The sequence below is a fragment of the Muscardinus avellanarius genome (assembly GCF_963383645.1).
Source record: "Muscardinus avellanarius genome assembly, chromosome: 1".
Classification (NCBI taxonomy): Eukaryota; Metazoa; Chordata; class Mammalia; order Rodentia; family Gliridae; genus Muscardinus; species Muscardinus avellanarius.
Window position 1 is genome coordinate 102,635,248 of NC_137786.1, and position 18,723 is coordinate 102,653,970.

At 37.3% G+C, this 18,723-nt stretch overlaps 1 protein-coding gene across 1 annotated transcript in view; it reads left to right on the top strand.

The window, feature by feature from the left end:
- Positions 1–18,723, top strand: part of LOC308274983 (protocadherin gamma-C4) — a gene marked incomplete at both ends in the record, with an annotated part of 798,148 nt that overhangs the window by 3,307 nt on the left and 776,118 nt on the right. The window lies entirely within an intron of this gene.

The window sequence follows — 18,723 nt, forward strand, 5'->3', positions numbered from 1 at the left end:
CGCAACATTGAAATTGGCAGTGATTTCTTGGATATGATTTCAATGGCACAGGCAACAGAGGAATATACAAACTCCCTAAAAAATAATAAAAAAATATTGTATATCCAAAGACAATGTAAACAGAGTTAAAAGTTACTAATAGAATTGGATAAAATATTTCCAAATGCTATATCTGAAGGTATATTAATATTCCAACTAGGAATCCTAAAAATTAACAACAATAAAGGCAAACAATACAATTTAGAGATAGGTAAAAGACTAACATAAATAATGAATCTCCACAGATAACCAATCTTAGTTGTCTGTTGGATGGAAAGTCTTGTTTCTCTGGTTCTGGTGAGTGTTACCTATTTCTTCTTTGTAGTTAATCTCTTTGAGTATTTTCTCTAGCGCTGGTTTTGAAGACATAAATTCCTTCAGTTTCTGTTTGTCATGGAAGCTTCTTATTTCTCCATCTAATTTGATAGAAAGTTTTGCTGGGTAGGAAATTTTTGGCTGGAAGTTGTTTTCTTTCAGAGTTTGGAATATGTTACTCCAAGCCCTTCTGGCTCTCATGACTTGGTTTGGGAAGTCTGGAGTGATTCTAATTGGTTTGCCTCTGAATGTCACTTGGCCCTTTGTTTTTGTTGCCTTTAAGATTCTCTGCTTGGCTTCCACATTGGTCATTTTGACAATTATATGGCGTGGGGATCCTCTTCTCCGATCCTGTCTAAAGGGAGTTCTATAAGTGTCCTGGACCTGTGTATCAACCTCTTGCTCTAAGTTTGGAAAATTTTCTGCTATTACTTCCTTGAAGAGATTGTTGATCCCTTTGGTTTCACTTTCTTTTCCCTCCTCTATTCCAATTATTCTTAGGTTAGCTCTCTTAAGATGGGCCCATATTTCTTCAATGTCAGATTCCTGCTGTTGTATATTTTTTTCTAGATTAGAAACTATGCGTTCATTTTTGGATTGCTCATCTTCTAAGAATGAGATTCTGTTCTCCATGTGGTCTAATCGGTTGTTTGTGCTTTGAATTGAGGCCTTTACTTCATTAATTGCATCCTTTATCTCTTTTTGGCTCTCTCTGAGTTCTTTTAGAAGCACCTCTATTATTTCTATAGTTATTTTCCTGATTTGATCTTCTAGAAATCTCTGATTTTCTGTTTTATCAGGTTCTGATGTTGTGGGGTTGTGGGCATTCATTGCCCCAGTGTTATTCCTCTTTCCCATGATTTCGGAGGTTTGTGCCTTCTCTGGGTTCTTCCCTTGGGTCACTATGACTTCACTTAAGGTGCTCTGGATCTCGAGTCTGTAGTATCTCAGACCCCACTACTTCTTTACTGGGTTGTATCACAGAGTCTCTGACCCAGGGAGTCGATAGAGGCTGCTTTAAACTATGGGGGGTGCCAGGTTGCACGTTCTCCTATGGTGTGATATCTCTGCCACCCCCACTCCCTCACTGGGTCAAGTCCCAGGGGGTACAGTACTGGGATTTCTCCTCTGTGGCCCACAATTTGACTCACTGTTCTTGAGTACGCAGATGTAGCTGTACTGGACTCGGTGAATTCACTGCTGCTGCCGCTGGTGGCAATATGGCGCCGCTGCCACGCCCTTGGCCGTGAGGCTGGCGTATTTTTTCTTCTCTGGTTTTGAGTTCCACTTTAGTTCCTGCAGCGTGTGCTGAGCTCAGCCACTGGGAGCTCTAAATGCTCTCTGCGCCGAAAGATCCCGCCTGGCTGTTCTGCAGCGGCTCACGTTGACTTGCTGTAGCCGTCCGGTGAGTTTGCCGCTGCCGCCGGCAGTATGGCGCTGCTGCCGCATCCTAGGGCGCGTGTATCTCCTCTGTGGCTCTGAGCTCTGTTCTCAGTCCGCTTTCTCTCTGGAGCCTGGTGGTTTTTTTGTTTTTTCTGGTGATGGTGTTTTCTGGCTATGAAAGGCGCTGGTTTTGTGGTAATGGAGATTGGTTGTTAGCGGGGCTCTTAAGCCCCGCTTTTCTCGGTCGCCATCTTCCCGGAAGTCCTCTCTACATAATTCTTTTCAATAAGGTCGTTGGATGGTGGCGGATGTCATTTGCCTATATAAGTACTTATTTGGGAGTCTCCGGTGGGAGGATTGCTTGAGTCTAGAAGTCAGAGACCTTCCTGGGAAACAGGTATACCTGGTCTCAGGAAAAATATCTTCTAGGGATCCAGTACATCAAGGCCATAAACTACTTTATTTTTATGCTTCATCATCATATACATATTCATATAACTAGTTTCTAACACATTTTTTGTCCCCTTTCTCCATCTTACCTGTTTTCGGTGATAATCAACTTTTAAGTAAACTTATCTTACTATTGTTTACCTACAGTATGTACATAAACACGGACAAACAATATAGTTTTGTCAATTGTGTGAAAGTGAGAACCTGCCATCATTTAAGTTCCATGTACACCCCTTACCAATCACTTCCATCTATTTCCCTTCAAATGTAACCACACATTTGATATTTATTATTGTGGCTTGTTTCCTGAGTTTATCTAATCACATTTGCATAAGATGTGTGTGCGCTTGTGTGCTGTTTGTGTTTATCACTCATCATTGCCCATGAAATCTTCTATATTGTTTCATGTTGTAGTTCATGTAATTCAATTTTAACATTATTTTATGAATATGAGTTATTCTATAGTTGAAAGTTTTGCATTATCTTTATGTCCATTTCAAATAATTATCTTCATAAGCACGGTGTACATTTTTTGGTATGGCCATCTACATACATTTCTCCTAAGTATTTTAATAGCTGTTGGGCTAGTGAATTTTTTGTAGGGATTGACAATCAATTTTCAAGGTACTTTACTTGTTCAACCTCCGACTTACAGTGTATGAAGGTTCCTCCTACTTCACATCATTTATAAATTTATTATATTATTTTAATGTTAACTATTTTATTGGGCACATTTAGTGTTCTTATTTTGAATTTGTGTTTCCTAAATTTTAAATGAGGTCAAGCATCTCTTTACATGACTATTGGATGTTTTAATATTTGATTTTGTTCAATAACTGTTCACATCTCCTGCCTATTTTCTGTAGTGTTGTATTTCTCTGTTCATTTTCCTATTATTTTTTCTCTTATGAGACTTCCTTCCTTTTCCTGGTATTCTTGTTAGATTTTTAAGAACTCAAAAATATTCTAGACATAAGTTCTTTTTTTGGTTGCATAGTCTACTCTGTGGCTTGGTTTTCATTCTTTTTATTGGTAACAGGAAATTTTAATTTTATTTAATTTAAATTTATGGATCTTTCCATCTTTACTCTCATGGAGATAATTTCTTGTTGTATTGTTTCATTATTCATATCACATCTACAATTTATTTGGAAGGTTTTCATTATTTTGAGAAAAGGATCAAGGTTTCTTTTTTCTCCACTCTTTAAAAAAATTTTATTGGTGCATTGTATTCATTCATTTTAATTGGATGCAAGATGGTGGAGACTTACATGTGTATATCACCCAATTAGCCCTTACCCAGTTCTCACCCCATTTCTACCCCCTCCCTTCTTCTCATGTTTGGCTTAGTGATTGACATTGATATATTTGTTAAAGTACACCATGTGCATTAGAGAATTTCCCTCTTCCCATCCCATCCCCTCAGGTGGCCTTATTTCTTATCTATAGAATCTCCTTCTTCATCTAGAGTTCCTCCTATGACCCATTTTCTCTATAGTTTTCACATATTAGGGAGAGCATTTGATTTCTTATTTTCTTGTGGCTGACTAATCTTAGTATAATGTCCTCCAGTTCCATCCATTTCTCTGTAAATGATGCAATTGTGTTTTTCTTTATGACTGAGTAAAATTACATTGTATAGCCGGGCGTGATGGCGCACGCTTGTAATCCCTGTGCTTGGGAGGCAGAGACAGGAGGATCGCGCAGGTTCGAAGCCAGCCGTGCTGGCTTAAGAGACCCTGTTTCCAAATAAAAATGTAAAATAGGTCTGGGAGTGTAGCCCGGAGTAAGAAGGGTTTCCAGGAACCCCAGTATCACACACACAAAAAAATTACATTGTGTACATATCCCACTATTTTGTAATCCATTCACCTGTTGATGGACATCTTGTCTGGTTCCATAGTTTGGCAATTGTGAATTGTGCAGCTATGAACATAGATTCACATGCATTAGTTTGGTAGTTTGGTTTTCTTTCTTTTGGGTAGATACTCAAATGTGGTATTGCTAGATCATATGGTAAGTTCTTTCCCATTCTTCTGAGGATCCCCCATACTGTTTCCAAAGTGGATGCACTAATTTGCAATCCCACCAACAATATATTAGAGTTCCCATTTCTCCACATTCTCGCCAGCATTTGTTGTTGTTTGTGTTTTGAATGATTGCCATTCTAGTTGGTGTTAGGTGAAATCTCAGGGTAGTTTTGATTTGCATCTCTCTGATTGCTAATGATGTTGAGCATTTTCCATGCATTTATTGGCCATGAATTTCTTTGTGAAATGTCTATTTAGTTCACTTGCCCAGTTTTTGATTGGGTTATTTGTTTCTTTAGTTCTAAGTTTCTTGAGTTCTCTGTATATTCTAGATATTATTTCTCTATCGAATGAGGAGTTGGCAAAAATCTGTAAAAAAAAAGTGAATGTCTTGTAGATAGCAGATAACTGGAACTTATTTTTCTATCTGTTCTATCACTATATTTCTGTTAATTGGGGGAGTTTAATTCATTTACAATTAAAGAAGTTATTAGTAGGGAACAACTAATTTTGTTTGTCATCTTAATTGTTTTCTGTCTTGATGCTCTTTTCTTCTTTTCTTTTGTGTTTAGTTGATATTTTTGTAATGACATGCTTTGACTCTGTTCTTATTTTCTTTTGTGTATCTTCTACAGGTATTTTCTTTGCAGTTACTATGGACTTAGACGGATCTATTTTTTTTTGTGGTACTAGGGATGGAACCTAGGCACTTTCTATCTCCAAGCTACATTCCCAGACCTATTTTATATTTATTTGGAAACAGTCTCACTAAGCTGCTGAGAGCCTCACTAAGTAGCTGAGACTGGCTTAGAACCTGCATGATCCTCCTGTCTCAGCCTCCCAAATCCTGGGATTACAATCATGTGTCACCATGCCTGGCCGTGTCCATATATTTTAAATTGATAGTAATTTAACTTCAATTCCCAAACAGAAATTCTAACATTTAGTTTTCCCCTCCCCCACAGTTATTTTATATTTGTGGTACTGAGGGTTGGAACCTAGGGGCTTTTCTACCTCTGAGCTATAATTTATTTGGAAACAGGGTATCACTAAGTTGCTGACAGCCTCACTAAGTAGCTGAGGCTGGCTTCGAAACTGTGCATTCCTCCTGTCTCAGCCTCCTAAGCACTAGGATTACAGGTGTGCACCACCATGCCTGGCTCCCTTCTCCACAGTTATTAATATCACAAATTACATGTTTTTAAAATTACATGTGGTATTGAGGATTGAACCCAGGGACACTCTATCAACATTTACAGAACTTTTGCCTTTTGATACAGGGTCTTGCAAAAAATTGCTCTGGCTGGTTTTGAGCTTGAGATACTCCTGCCTCAACCTTCTCAGTTGCAGCCTTTTACATTATTAATCGCCTAAATTGCTTTATATTTGTATTTTATGTTTCTCTTTTAATTTCTATTCCAGGTTTAAAAGTGATTTATATACCACCAATACTGTATTATAATATTCTATACTTGTTAATACATTTATCTGTACTTGTGATTTTGATTCATTAATATGCTTATATGTTGCTGTTGAGTGAGCTTTCATTTGAACTCAAAGAAAATCTTTTATTGCATTTCTTGTAAGGTGATGCACTTCAACTTTTAATTATTTAGGAAGGCTTTCATCGCTTTATTTTTGAAATAAAGTTTTACTTTATATAGTATTTTTGGTTGGCAATTCTTTTCTTTAAGAAGTTTCAACATATCATCTCACTGTCTTCTAGTATGCAAGGCTTCTGGTTAGAAATCTGCTAGTAGTCTTAGTTTTTCTTGTAGCTTTTAAAATTATCGATGTATTTAAAAATATTTAATTTTAATACTTTTATTGGTGCACTGTAATTATACATCATAGGGAGGTTCAGTGATATAAGCACACATGCATCCAACACTTGGTTTGTTTCCCTTTGTATCTACTTGGCTCACCTTGTTCCCACACATGTTAGTGAGATTGGTCATAATACTTTCATATGTGGACACAGCATTATTTGAATCATCTCCTTCATAAGATCTCTTTTATTTCTCCCTAACTTCCTCCCCAATTTCCTTGCACTGATGTACTGTTCTCACTCCTCATTTATCTGAAGTCTCTTTTGTTTCCTATTTTTGCTCTAGCTTCCACATATGAGAAAAAAACATATGACCCTTGACTTTCTGAGACTTATCCCAATATTCTCTAGTTCTGTTTATTTCCCCACAAGGTGTTGACTTTGACAATTTGATTATAGTGTTGTGGGCTTATTTAGGTTCACCCTGTCTGAAGTTTGTGGCTTTCTTGAATCTGAAAGTCTATTTTCTTCTCCAAATTTGGGAGGTTTTCAGCCATAATTTTTGTAAGTGTTCTGCTTATTTTTCTTTTTCTTCTCCTTTTGTGGTACTACCATAATGTATGCATTGGTCTATTTGTTGGTGTTCCATACATCCTTTAGACTTTCTTTATTCTTTAAAATTCTTTCTAATTTTTGTGCTTCTGCCTGAGTAATTTCAAAGAACCCCTCCTTGAGATCACTGCTTCTTCTGCTTTATGACATCTGCTGTGGAATCTCTTTAGTGAAACTTTCAGTTAAATTATTTTATTCTTCAACTCCAAAATTTTGGTATGCTTTTAATTTTCCTATTGAGATTCTCTTTCAATTAATGCTTTATTTTTCTGAGATCATAATTTTTATCATGGTTAGTTTAATTACTTTGTCAGGTAACATATTTGCCTCTATTTCTTTAGATTTTGTTTCTGGAATTTAAAACTATTTTGGTTATGCCATATTTTCCTATTATTTTCCATGTTTCTTATTACCTAGTGCTGATATTTCCCCCTTTATAAAAAAAAAAACCCAGCCACCTCTTTCAGTCTTTCTAGCCAGGATTTATACAGGGAAAGGCCTTCACTAGTCAGTCTGGATAGAGATTTTGGGAGTTCTTTCAAACCTATTCTATGGATGCATTTTCCCTGGACTTTTGTGATATGACTGCTAAAGGGATTAACTTTTTAAAAAATTTTTTTATTGGTGCATTGTATTCATACATCATAATGGGATAAAAAATACTTTTGTAGACATACATGCACACATCGCCCATTTAGCCCCTACCCAATCCCCACCCCGTTCCCTCCCCATCCCTCCTTCCCATGCTTGGCTTAGTGGTTGACATCTAGTATTATAGCAATTTATCCAAAATTAAATGTGATAATCTCACAGAACAGTTTCATTTGTCTGATACCAAGCTTTTGATGACTTAGAGATAACATTTCAATATTTCTTTTTGCTTTCTTTCTTACCAGAGAATATTTTTTCTTTTTTTTTTAAGGTGAAACTATCATACATTTATTTATTTATTTTTCAGAAAAAATCTATCCTATTATGGAATATGGACTCTAGATACCCAAAACAATCTCAAAAAAGAACAAAGCTAGAAGATGTGTATTTTCTAATTTCAACCTTATAAAGCTACAATAATTGAAACAGTGTAGTACTGTTCTAAAGGCAGATATACAAACCATTGGAGTTAAATAAAAGCCTAGAGATAAATTCTTCCATATATTGTCAAGTTATTTTTGACAAGGTTTCCACGAACATTTGGTGGAGGAAATAATAATCTTTTAACTAAATATTGTTGAAAATGATAATTACATGAAAAAGAATAAAGTTGGACCCTTACCTAACACCATATACAAATATTAACTCATAATAGATAAAAGACCTAAATATAAATCTTAATACTATAAACTTTTAGAAGAAAATCTGAAACATAAAACCTTACAGCATTGAAATTGGCAGTGATTTTTTGGATATGATTTCAATGGCACAGGCAACAAAAGAGTAAACAAACTCCCTGAAAGATAAAAAAAAATATTGTATATCCAAAGACAAAGTAAACAGAGTTAAAAGTTACTGATAGAATAGGATAAAATATTTCCAAGTGCTATATCTGAAGGTATATTAATATCCCAACTAGAAATCCTAAAAATTAGCAACAATAAAAGCAAACAATATAATTTAGAAATAGGTAAAAGACTAACATAAATAATGAATCTCCAAAGATAACCAGTCTTAGTTGTCTGTTGGATGGAAAATCTTGTTTCTCTGGTTCTGCTTTGTGTTACCTATTTCTTCTTTGTAGTTAATCTCTTTTGAGTATTTTCTCTAGCGCTAGTTTTGAGGACATAAATTCCTTCAATTTCTGTTTGTCATGGAAGCTTCTTATTTCCCCATCTAATTTGATAGAAAGTTTTGCTGGGTAGGAAATGTTTGGCTGGAAGTTGTTTTCTTTCAGAGTTTGGAATATGTTACTCCAAGCCCTTCTGGCTCTTATGACTTGGTTTGGGAAGTCTGGAGTGATTCTAATTGGTTTGCCTCTGAATGTCACTTGGCCCTTTGTTTTTGTTGCCTTTAAGATTCTCTGTTTGGCTTCCACATTGGTCATTTTGACAATTATGTGGCGTGGGGATCCTCTTCTCCAATCCTGTCTAAAGGGAGTTCTATAAGTGTCCTGGACCTGTGTATAAACCTCTTGCTCTATGTTTGGAAAATTTTCTGCTATTACTTCCTTGAAGAGATTGTTGATCCCTTTGGTTTCACCTTCTTTTCCTTCCTCTATTCCAATTATTCTTAGGTTAGCTCTCTTAAAATGGGCCCATATATCTTCAATGTCAGATTCCTGCTGTCGGATTTTTTTTCTAAATTAGAAACTATGTGTTCATTTTTTAAATGATCATTTTCTAAAAGCTAGATTCTATTCTCCATGTGGTCTAATCGGTTGTTTGTACTTTGAATTGAGGCCTTTACTTCATTAATTGCATCCTTTATCTCTTTTTGGCTCTCTCTGTATTCTTTTTGAAACACCTCTATTATTTCTAGTTATTTTCCTGATTTGATCTTCTAGAAATCTCTGAATTTCTGTTTTATCAGGTTCTGATGTTGTAGGGTTGTGGGCATTCCTTGCTCCATTGTTATTTCTCTTTCCCATGATTTCGGAAGTTAGTGCCTTCTCTGGGTTCTCCCCTTGGGTCACTAAGACTTCACTTAAGGTGCTCTAGATCTCAAGTCTGTGGGGTATCTTGGTCCCCACTACTCCTTTACTGGGTTGTATCACAGTCTCAGATCCAGGGAGTCAATCGAGGCTGCTTTAGACCATGGGGGGGGGGTGCCAGGTTGGGCGTTCTCCTATGGTGTGATATCTCTGCTACCGCCACTCTCCCACTGACTGGGTCAAGTCCCTGGGAGTACAGTACTGGGATTTCTCCTCTAGGGGTCACAATTTGACTCACTGTTGTTGAGTGCGCAGATGGAGCTGTAATGGACTCAGTGAATTCGCTGCTGCTACCACCAGTGGCAATATGGCGCCTCTGCCACGCCCTTGGCTGTGAGGCTGGCGTATTTCTTCTCTGGTTTTGAGCTCCGCTCTGAGCCCCTGCAGGGTGTGCTGAGCCCAGCCCCTGGGAGCTTTAGATGATCCCTGCACCGAGAAATCTGCCAAAATCCGCCCGGCTGATCTGCAGCGGCTCACCTCGGCTCACTGTCCGCCGCTCCTCTCTGGAGCCTGGTGGGCTGTTGAGTGCGCTGGTCTGGTGCCGTCCGGTGGACTTGCTGCTGCTGCCGGCAGTAAGGCGCTGTTGCTGCGTCCTCGGCCGTAAGCCGGTGTATCTCCTTTGTGGCTCTGAGCTCTGTTCTGAGTCCTCCTCCTCTCTGTGGCCTGGTGCTGCAAGGGAAGATGGCGTCTGCTGCTTTGTGCCGCAGCTCCAACTGCAGTACTGCGGTCTGGTTTCTTTCTGGTGTCTCGTTTTCCAGCCCTCTTTTTACATTTAATTACTGTCCCTTGTAATTACATTTTTTGTTTCTATGCTGATGGTGTTTTCTGGCTATGAAAGGCGCTGATTTTGTGGTAATAGAGATTAGTTGTTAGCGGGGCTCATAAGCCCCGCTTTTCTCCATCGCCATTTTCCTGGAAGTCCTCCAGGAAATAACTTTTTAAAAGTATCTCATAAACTTTGTTGTCTTTGGTTTCTTGACTGCTTTTCTGGAGCAGTAGCAGCTGATAACTTCTTTTTTGTTCTGAATGGTCCCCAGGTATCTAGATTATGCTGTATCTTATCAAGGCCCCTATTCAGTTGAGAGAGATAGAAAAGAGTCCCATGGGCTGTCTATTGAAAAACCAGTACACTGAACATCTGCTCCTTTAGTCTCTTTTTCTTGTGGAGAAGAGGCTGCTAGTCTGCCTCTGCCTGTTGCATTGAAGTTCCTTTATAGCACTAACATACTACACAGATTTATTGTTCCAAGGTGCCTTTAGATATGTAAAATATTCTGGAACCCATTAGCACTCTTGAGACAGGTGAGACAGAAACCAGTCCCTTGGGCAGACCACCTGAAAATCAACCTGAGATACATGTTCCACTATTCTTGTTTCCTTCTCAGGGAGACACTAGGAGGTGAGAGTTTCTTCCTGCATAAGTAGAGCTTAACTGGGAGAAGGGATTATAGCGAGTAGCTGAATACTTCTTTATAGGGCTGTTATCCTTTCTTCTGTCACCAAATACACAAGTAATGCTAACATATGTATCATGTGTACATAGTCTTCTCTTACAGTAGGATAAATTAATTTTCATTGACAATTTGTTTTTGAGCAGTCAGGCAGTACCACTGCATAAACTGTTTATACATATTTATACATTTGCTTTAAAATTTCCCCTTATTTTTCTGTAGCCTGATAGAACCATATGATTTTCTATAGGTAGGAGGAAATAAATATAGTTTATTCAAGTTTTTGTGAATTTCTTTGGGAATGAAGAACATCTGTACTCACACAAATTAAATTTTCTTGTGTTAGTAAATATTTACTGAATTCTTACAAAAAATTAACTGGAGATACCATAAAACATTACATGGTTTTATTTATCGATTTTTTTCATCCTGGGGGTATAGCTTAGTGGTGAAGTATCTGTTTAACATGCATGATGCAATGGGTTCAATCCTTAGTACCACACAAAAAATTATTTTTAAAGGAATTCTACATACATTGCTGCTTAAATATGACATTTCTAGAAAAGGGAGTAAGTAAGTCACTCATGAAAGTCATCTCTAATGTCTGTATGAAAATGTGAATGGTTGGAATAAAATTTAAAGAAATTTTCTTTTGTTAATAGAGTTATGCTGGGCGTGGTGGCGCACACTTGTAATCCTCGTGCTTGGGAGGCTGAGACAGGAGGATCGCACAGGTTCGAAGCCAGGCCCAGCTACTAAGTGAGGCTTTCAGCAACTTAGTAAGACCCTGTTTCCAAATAAAATATAAATAAGGTTTGGGAGTATAGCCTAGAGGTAGAAAGCCTCTGGGTTCCACCCCCAGTACCACAAAAAAAAAGAGTTTTACATGGAATTCATGGAATCTAATTATTGATAAAGTGATATTCAAATGAAGTTGATTATTAAAAGAAGTAATTTATAAAGTGAATTTTTTTTTGGTGGTACTGGGGTTCTTGGAAGCCCTCCTTCCTCCGGGCTACACTCCAAGACCTATTTTATATTTTTGAAACAGGGTCTCTTACGCCAGCACGGCTGGCTTCGAACCTGCGCGATCCTCCTGTCTCCGCCTCCCAAGCGCGGGGATTACAAGCGTGCGCCACCACGCCCGGCTATAAAGTGAATTTAACAGACACAAAGATGAGTCAAATGTCAAGTCTTGTTTTATCCTGAAATCACTAAATAATAAAATTAGATAATTTTTCCATACTAAGAGAAGCACATGAACTGATACTTATTATGACATTTTCTCCACTGAGTATATCTTTTTAGATTCTCAACATTTACCAAAAATTATTTACATTAGAGTGCACACATTGTTAGTATTACAATGTCAGTTTCACTCTTAAATATTTAGTATTTACATTAAAAAGGATATTTCATGTGTTTCTAATATAACATATTTCAAATGTCACAACCTTGTTTTTTTACGCCAATCAGTGTTCTGCAGTAGAAATTGAGTAACATTAAGCCAGACATGGTGGCACACACCAATACTTGGGAGGGTGAGAAAAGAGAATCAAAAGTTTGAGGACAGCCTCAGAAATGTAGTGAGATTATCAGCAACTTCATAAGGCCCTGTTTCAAAACAAAAAAAATAAAAGATCTAGGAGTGTAGCTCAGAGATATAATGGCCTTAGGTTCAATTCCAGGTACCAAAAAAGGAATAAAAAAGAAAGAAGTGAGAAATATACCTTGATATAATTTTCAAATCATTATCATTTTATACTATTGTGTATTAAAATATTTTAAAATTTACTTGTGTATGTTGAAACAATTTTGCATGAGTAAATGAAACAAACTTAGGCATGGTTCACTATATTCTTGAAGTGGTTTTGAACGTGAATGTCTAGGATTTTATTAAGAATTTTCACATCTATGTTCATTAACGATCTTGGTCTGTCATTTTCTTTCCTTGAGGTATCTTTATTTGGTTTTGGTATCAAGGTGATGCTGGCTTTGTAGGATGAGTTTGGAGGAAGCATTTGAAAAAATTCAACATCCATTCATGTAAAAAACACTGAAGAAATTAGGGGTAGATAGAAGGAACTTACCTTGACATCTTTGTGTGTGTGTGTGTGTGTGTGTGTGTGTGTGTGTGTGTGTGTGTAACTAGGGATTGAACCCAGGGACATTGTACCTCAGAGCTATTCCTCAAGTCCTATTTTCATTGGGGAGGACCTCACCAAGTAGCTGAGACTGGCTGTGAACCTGAGATCCTCCTGTCTCAACCTCCCAAATACTGGGATTACAAGCATGTGCCACCACACCTGGCCCTTACCTTGACATCTTGAAGGCAATATATGATAAACACAAAGCCAACATCATGTTGAAATGGGAAAAAAATATTTTCTCTAAGTTCAGTTACAAATAAGGATGCCCACTATCAACACTACTATACAATATAGTACTTAAAATTCTAGCCAGTAAAATAAGGCAAGAAAAGTAAATTAAAGGGATATAAACTGGGAAAGAAGAAATGAAATTACTTCTGTTCAAAGATGACAAGATCCTATACATATAAGACACCAAAAACTCAACAGGAAGACTTTTGGATCTGATAAATTCAGAAAAGTAATTGTATACAAAATTAACTTACAAAAGTTATTGGCTTTTTTATACACCAACTATGAACCCACTGAAAAAAATGCAGAAAACAAACCATTTACAATATCCTCAAAGAGTATAAAATACTTTAAAACAAATCTAACCAGGGAAGTAAATATCTCTATGAAATAAATTATAGAATGCTGAAGAAAGAAATTGAAGACCTTAGAAGGTGAGAATGTCTCCCATATTTTTGGCTAGGCAGAATAAATATCATTAAAATGGCCATACTTCCTAAAGTGATCTATAGATTCATAGCAATTTCTATCAAAATATTAACGTCAACCAACCATGGTGGTATATGCTTGTAATTCCAGTACTTGGTAGGCTCAGACAGGAGGATTGCAGGTTTGTGGTAGCCTCAGCTATTTAATGAGGCCCTCTACAACTTAGTGAGAACCTGTTTCAAAATAAAAAATAAAAAAAATAGGGCTGGGGGTATATCTCAGAGGTAGAGTATTCCTGGGTTTAATCTCCAGTACTGCAACAAAAACAACAAAAACAACAACAACAAACCAAAGCAATTCTTTGCATAACTAGAAAGAGTATTTCTAAAATTCATATGGAAGATCAAAAGTTAAAGAAATTCTGAGTAGTAAGAACTATGTTGAAAGCATCACTATACCTGATTTCAGATTATACTACAAAGCTATAGTAATAAAAATGGCATGGTACTGACACAAAAACAAAGACCAATGGAACAGAAGATACTGAAACACCTCTGCACACTTATAGCCAGTTGATATTTGACAAAGGGGCCAAAAACATATGTTGGAGAAGCAGGGTGTACTGGCACACACTTGTAATCTCAGTATTTGGGAAGCTGAGACAGGAGGATCATGGTTCGCGGCCAGCCTCAGCTACTTAGTGAGGCCCTTTGCAACTCAGTGAGACCATTTCAAAATAAAGAATAAAAATAGGGCTGGGGGTGTAGCTCGGAGGTAGAATGCCCCTGGGTTCCATCCCCAAACAAACAAACAAACAAACAAACAAACAATATATGCTGGGGAAATGATAGTCTTTTCAAGAAATGATGCTGGGTAAATTGGATATCCATCTCTAGAAAAATGAAATTAGATTCTTATCTCTCATCTTGCACAAAGGTTAACTTGAGATGGATCAAAGACCTAGAAATAACACCAAAAACTATGTAATTACCAGGTGAAACCATAGGACCAACTCTCCAACCTAAAGACACAGGCAGAGACTTTCTCAATAAGACCTCAAAACTCAGGAAATAAAACCCAAAATTAATAACAAGGGTGCTATCAAATTTAAAATCTTCTGGACAGCAAAAGAAATAGGAGCCTACAGAATAGAAGTAAATCTATTTTTTGCCAGCATTCCTTTTATAGAAGACTTTCAAGAATGTATAAAGAGGACTTCCAGGAAGATGGTGACTGAGAAAAGCAGCGTTTACGAGTCCTGCTAACACTCAATCTCTATTGCCACAAAATCAGTGGTTTTCATAGCCAGAAAACACTATCAGCAGAGAAATATAAAATGTAAACACAAGGGACAGAGAAAAAGACAGAAGAACAACCAGAGATCAGAAAAGAAACCAGCCCGCATTGCGGGGCCACACTGGTGCCATCATGCCTCACAGCACCAGGCTCCAGAGAGGAAAGGCAAACGAGCTGAAGTGAGCAGCTGCGGATCATTCGGGTGTAATTCAGCACTTCTTTCAGTGAAAGAATGTCTAAAACTCCCAATGGCCAAGCTCATCATGCCTTCCAGGGACTCAGAAGGGAGCTCAAAACCAGAAAAGAAATACACCACCCTCACAGCCAAGGGTGTGGCAGCGGCGCCATACTGCCAGCAGCAGTGGTGAGTTCACCATGCCTGCGATGGGTCCAGATCACCATGCACAATAACTGTAAGTGAAATTGTGGCCCCTACAGGAGAAATCCCAGCACTGCACCCCCAGGGACTTGCACAGCTTTGATAATTTCCCTGGGTCTGATATTTTGCAGTCCAACCCAGTGAAGGAATAGTAGTGCAAAGATACCACACCCTAGTCGCAGCTCCCCATGGGAAAACGCCCAGCCCAGCACCCCTACGGTCTCACACAGCCTTGATTAACTCCTTGGGTCTGAGACTTTATGATACAACCCAGTAAAGGAGTAGTGGCAGCTGAGATTACAACAAACTCGAGATCAAGAGCACCCTAAGTGAAGTTGTGGTGACCTGGGGAAGATCCCAGAGAAGGCACAAACTTCTGAAATCATGGGAAAGAGGAACAACAATAAAGCAATGAATGTCCACAGCCCCATAATATCAGAACCTGATAACACAGAAATTCAGATATCTCCAGAAGATCAAATCAGGAATATAACTGTAGAAATAATACAAGACTTTCGAAAAGAATTCAGAGAGAGTCTAAAAGAAATAAAGGATGCAATCACTGAAGTAAAGGCATCAATTCAAACTATAGACAATCAATTAGGCCACATGGAGAATAGAATCTCGCTCCTAGAAGATGATCACTCCAAAATGAATGCATAAATTATAACTTAGAAAAAAAATCTGACAGCAGGAATTTGACATGGAAGAAATATGGGCCCATTTTAAGAGAGCTAACCTAAGAATAATCGGAATAGAGGAGGGAAAAGAAGGTGAAACCAAAGGGATCAGTAACCTCTTCAAGGAAATAACAGCAGATAAATTTCCAAACATTAGAGCAAGAGGTCGATATACAGGTCCAGGAAACTTATAAAACTCCCTTTAGACAAGATCAGAGAAAAGGTTCCCCACACCACATAATTGTCAAAATGACCAATGTAGAAGCCAAGGAGAGAATCTTAAAGGCAACAAAAACAAGAGGCCAAGTGACATTCAGAGGCAAAGGAATTAGAATCACTTCACACTTCCCAAACCAAGTCATGAAAGCCAGAAGGGCTTGGAGTAACATATTCCAAACTCTGAAAGAAAACAACTTCCAGCTAAAAATTTCCTAGCAGCAAAACTATATATCAAATTAGATGGGGAATGCCGGGAGTGGTGGCTCACCCTTGTAATCCCCGCGCTTGGGAGGCAGAGACAGGAGGATCACGCAGGTTCGCAGCCAGCCGCGCGCGCTGGCTTAGGAGACCCTGTTTCCAAATAAAAATGTAAAAATAGATCCTTAGTGTATCCCAGAGGTAAAAGGGCTTCCAGGAATCCCAGTACCACCAAAAAAATTAGATGGGGAAATAAGAAGCTTCCATGACAAACAGAAACTGAAGTAATTTATGTCTTCAAAACCAGCACTAGAGAAAATAGAAGAAATAGATAATACACACCAGAACCAGAGAAACAAGATTTTCCATCCAGCAGACAAATAAGCAAAAAAGAATAAACAGTATCTCAAACAGAAATAAAATCTTAATATGTTAGGAATTAAAAGTTATCTCTCAATAATCACACTGAATATAAATGGCCTCAATTCCCCAATAAGAAGACATAAAGTGGCAAAATGGATTAAAAACCAGAATCCATCCATCTGCTGCTTACAAGAAACACACTTTACAAGTGAAGATAGTAACAAACTCAAGGTAAAGGGCTGGAGCAAGGTAATTCATATTAAGTAGCTATCGTAACAAATGTGAAGTAGTATTTCACTATAATTTTTATTTGTATTTCCTTAATGATTAGTTATATTATGATAATGAGTGATATTCATGTGTTTATTGGTAATATAAAAATCTTTGGAGATTCATTATCTATTTTAGTCTTTTACCTATTTCTAAATTGTATTCTTTGCTTTTATTGTTGCTAATTTTTAGGATTTATACTTGCAATATTAATATACCTTCAGATATAGCATTTGGAAATATTTTAACCCATTCTATCAGTAACCTTTAATTCTGTTTACATTGTCTTTGGATGTACAGTATTTTTCTATTTTTTATGAATTTTTTTTATTCTTTTGTTGCCTGTGCCTTTGGAATCATATCCAAGAAATCACTGCCAATTAAAAAAAAGAATGTATAAAGAACTCAACTTCCAAGTATGGTGCCACACACTTGGAATCCCAATACTTGGGAGGCTGAAACATAAGAATTGCAAGTTTAAGGCCAGCCTCAGCAACTTAGGCCCTCTGAAGTTTAGCAAGACACTGTTTTAAAATAAAATAGGACTGGAGGTATAACTCAGAAGTAGAAGTCCTTGGATTCATTCCCCATTATAAAACACACACACACACACACACACACACACCCCTAAAAACACTAAAAAAAACAAATGACTCAATAAAAATGGGCAATAGAACTGAATAGGCATCTCTCAAAAGAAGAAATACAATTGGCCAATAAGGTTTTGAAAAAAATGTTTAACATCACTACCAATCAGGGAAATGCAAATCAAAACTACATTGAGATTCCACCCAATTCCAGGTAGAATGGCAATCATCAAGAATACAAACAATAAGAAATATTGGTGAGTAGATGGAGAAATGGGAACTCTTATAAACTGTTGGTAGAATTATAAATTTGTAAACTCACCGTGGAGATCACTTTAAAATTTCCTCAAAAACAACTAGTACTGGAACCCCAATATTACTAAGCTATATCATTCCTCAGTATCTTCCCTAAAGAACTAAAGTCAGAATACTATAGTGATATGCACATACCCATATTTATAGCAGCACAATTTACAATAATCAAATTATAGAACCAATCCAGGTATCTGTCAACGAATGAATGGATTAAGAAAATGTGGTATACACACAATGGAATTTTACTCAACCCTAACATAGAACAAAATTATGTCATTTGCCAGAAAATGAATAGAACTGGAAAATATCAAGCTAAGTGAGATTAATCAGTCTCAAAGTCGAGTGGTATGTATTCTCTCATTTGTGAAATCTAGGGAGGAAATAGGAAGCATAAGGAACTTTAATGAAAAAAATATGTGTAAAGTAGTTGAAGGGAGGGGGGGTTAGGGTTGAGAGGTAGAGGGAGGGGGAAGAGGGAAGACTGAAAAAGGAAACAGTTCAAATAATACTAAGACAATATGTGAAGGTGTTACTACCAATCTCACTAATTTGTGGTGGAGGGAGGAGGGGAAGCAGAATGGGATGTGGAGGGAAATACACAAAAATTTGTGTTTTAACATATGAAACCTCACTATGATGTATAATTGTGATGTGCCAATAAAATAATTAAAATATTTTAAAACATCAACATGAATAACTATAAGTAGTCTTAATATTGATTAGCACTTAGTTAGCCAGCTTTCTGTCACTCTAGCAAATACTCAAGATAATAATTTTATCTAACCCTAAAAAGAAAACGTTGGATCATGGTTTCAGAGGTTCTGTTGTATGAACCATTAGCTCCCCCACTTTTAGGCCTGTGGTGAGTCAGCACACCATTGTCAGGAGTGTGTGGCATAGCAAAACCCACTGGC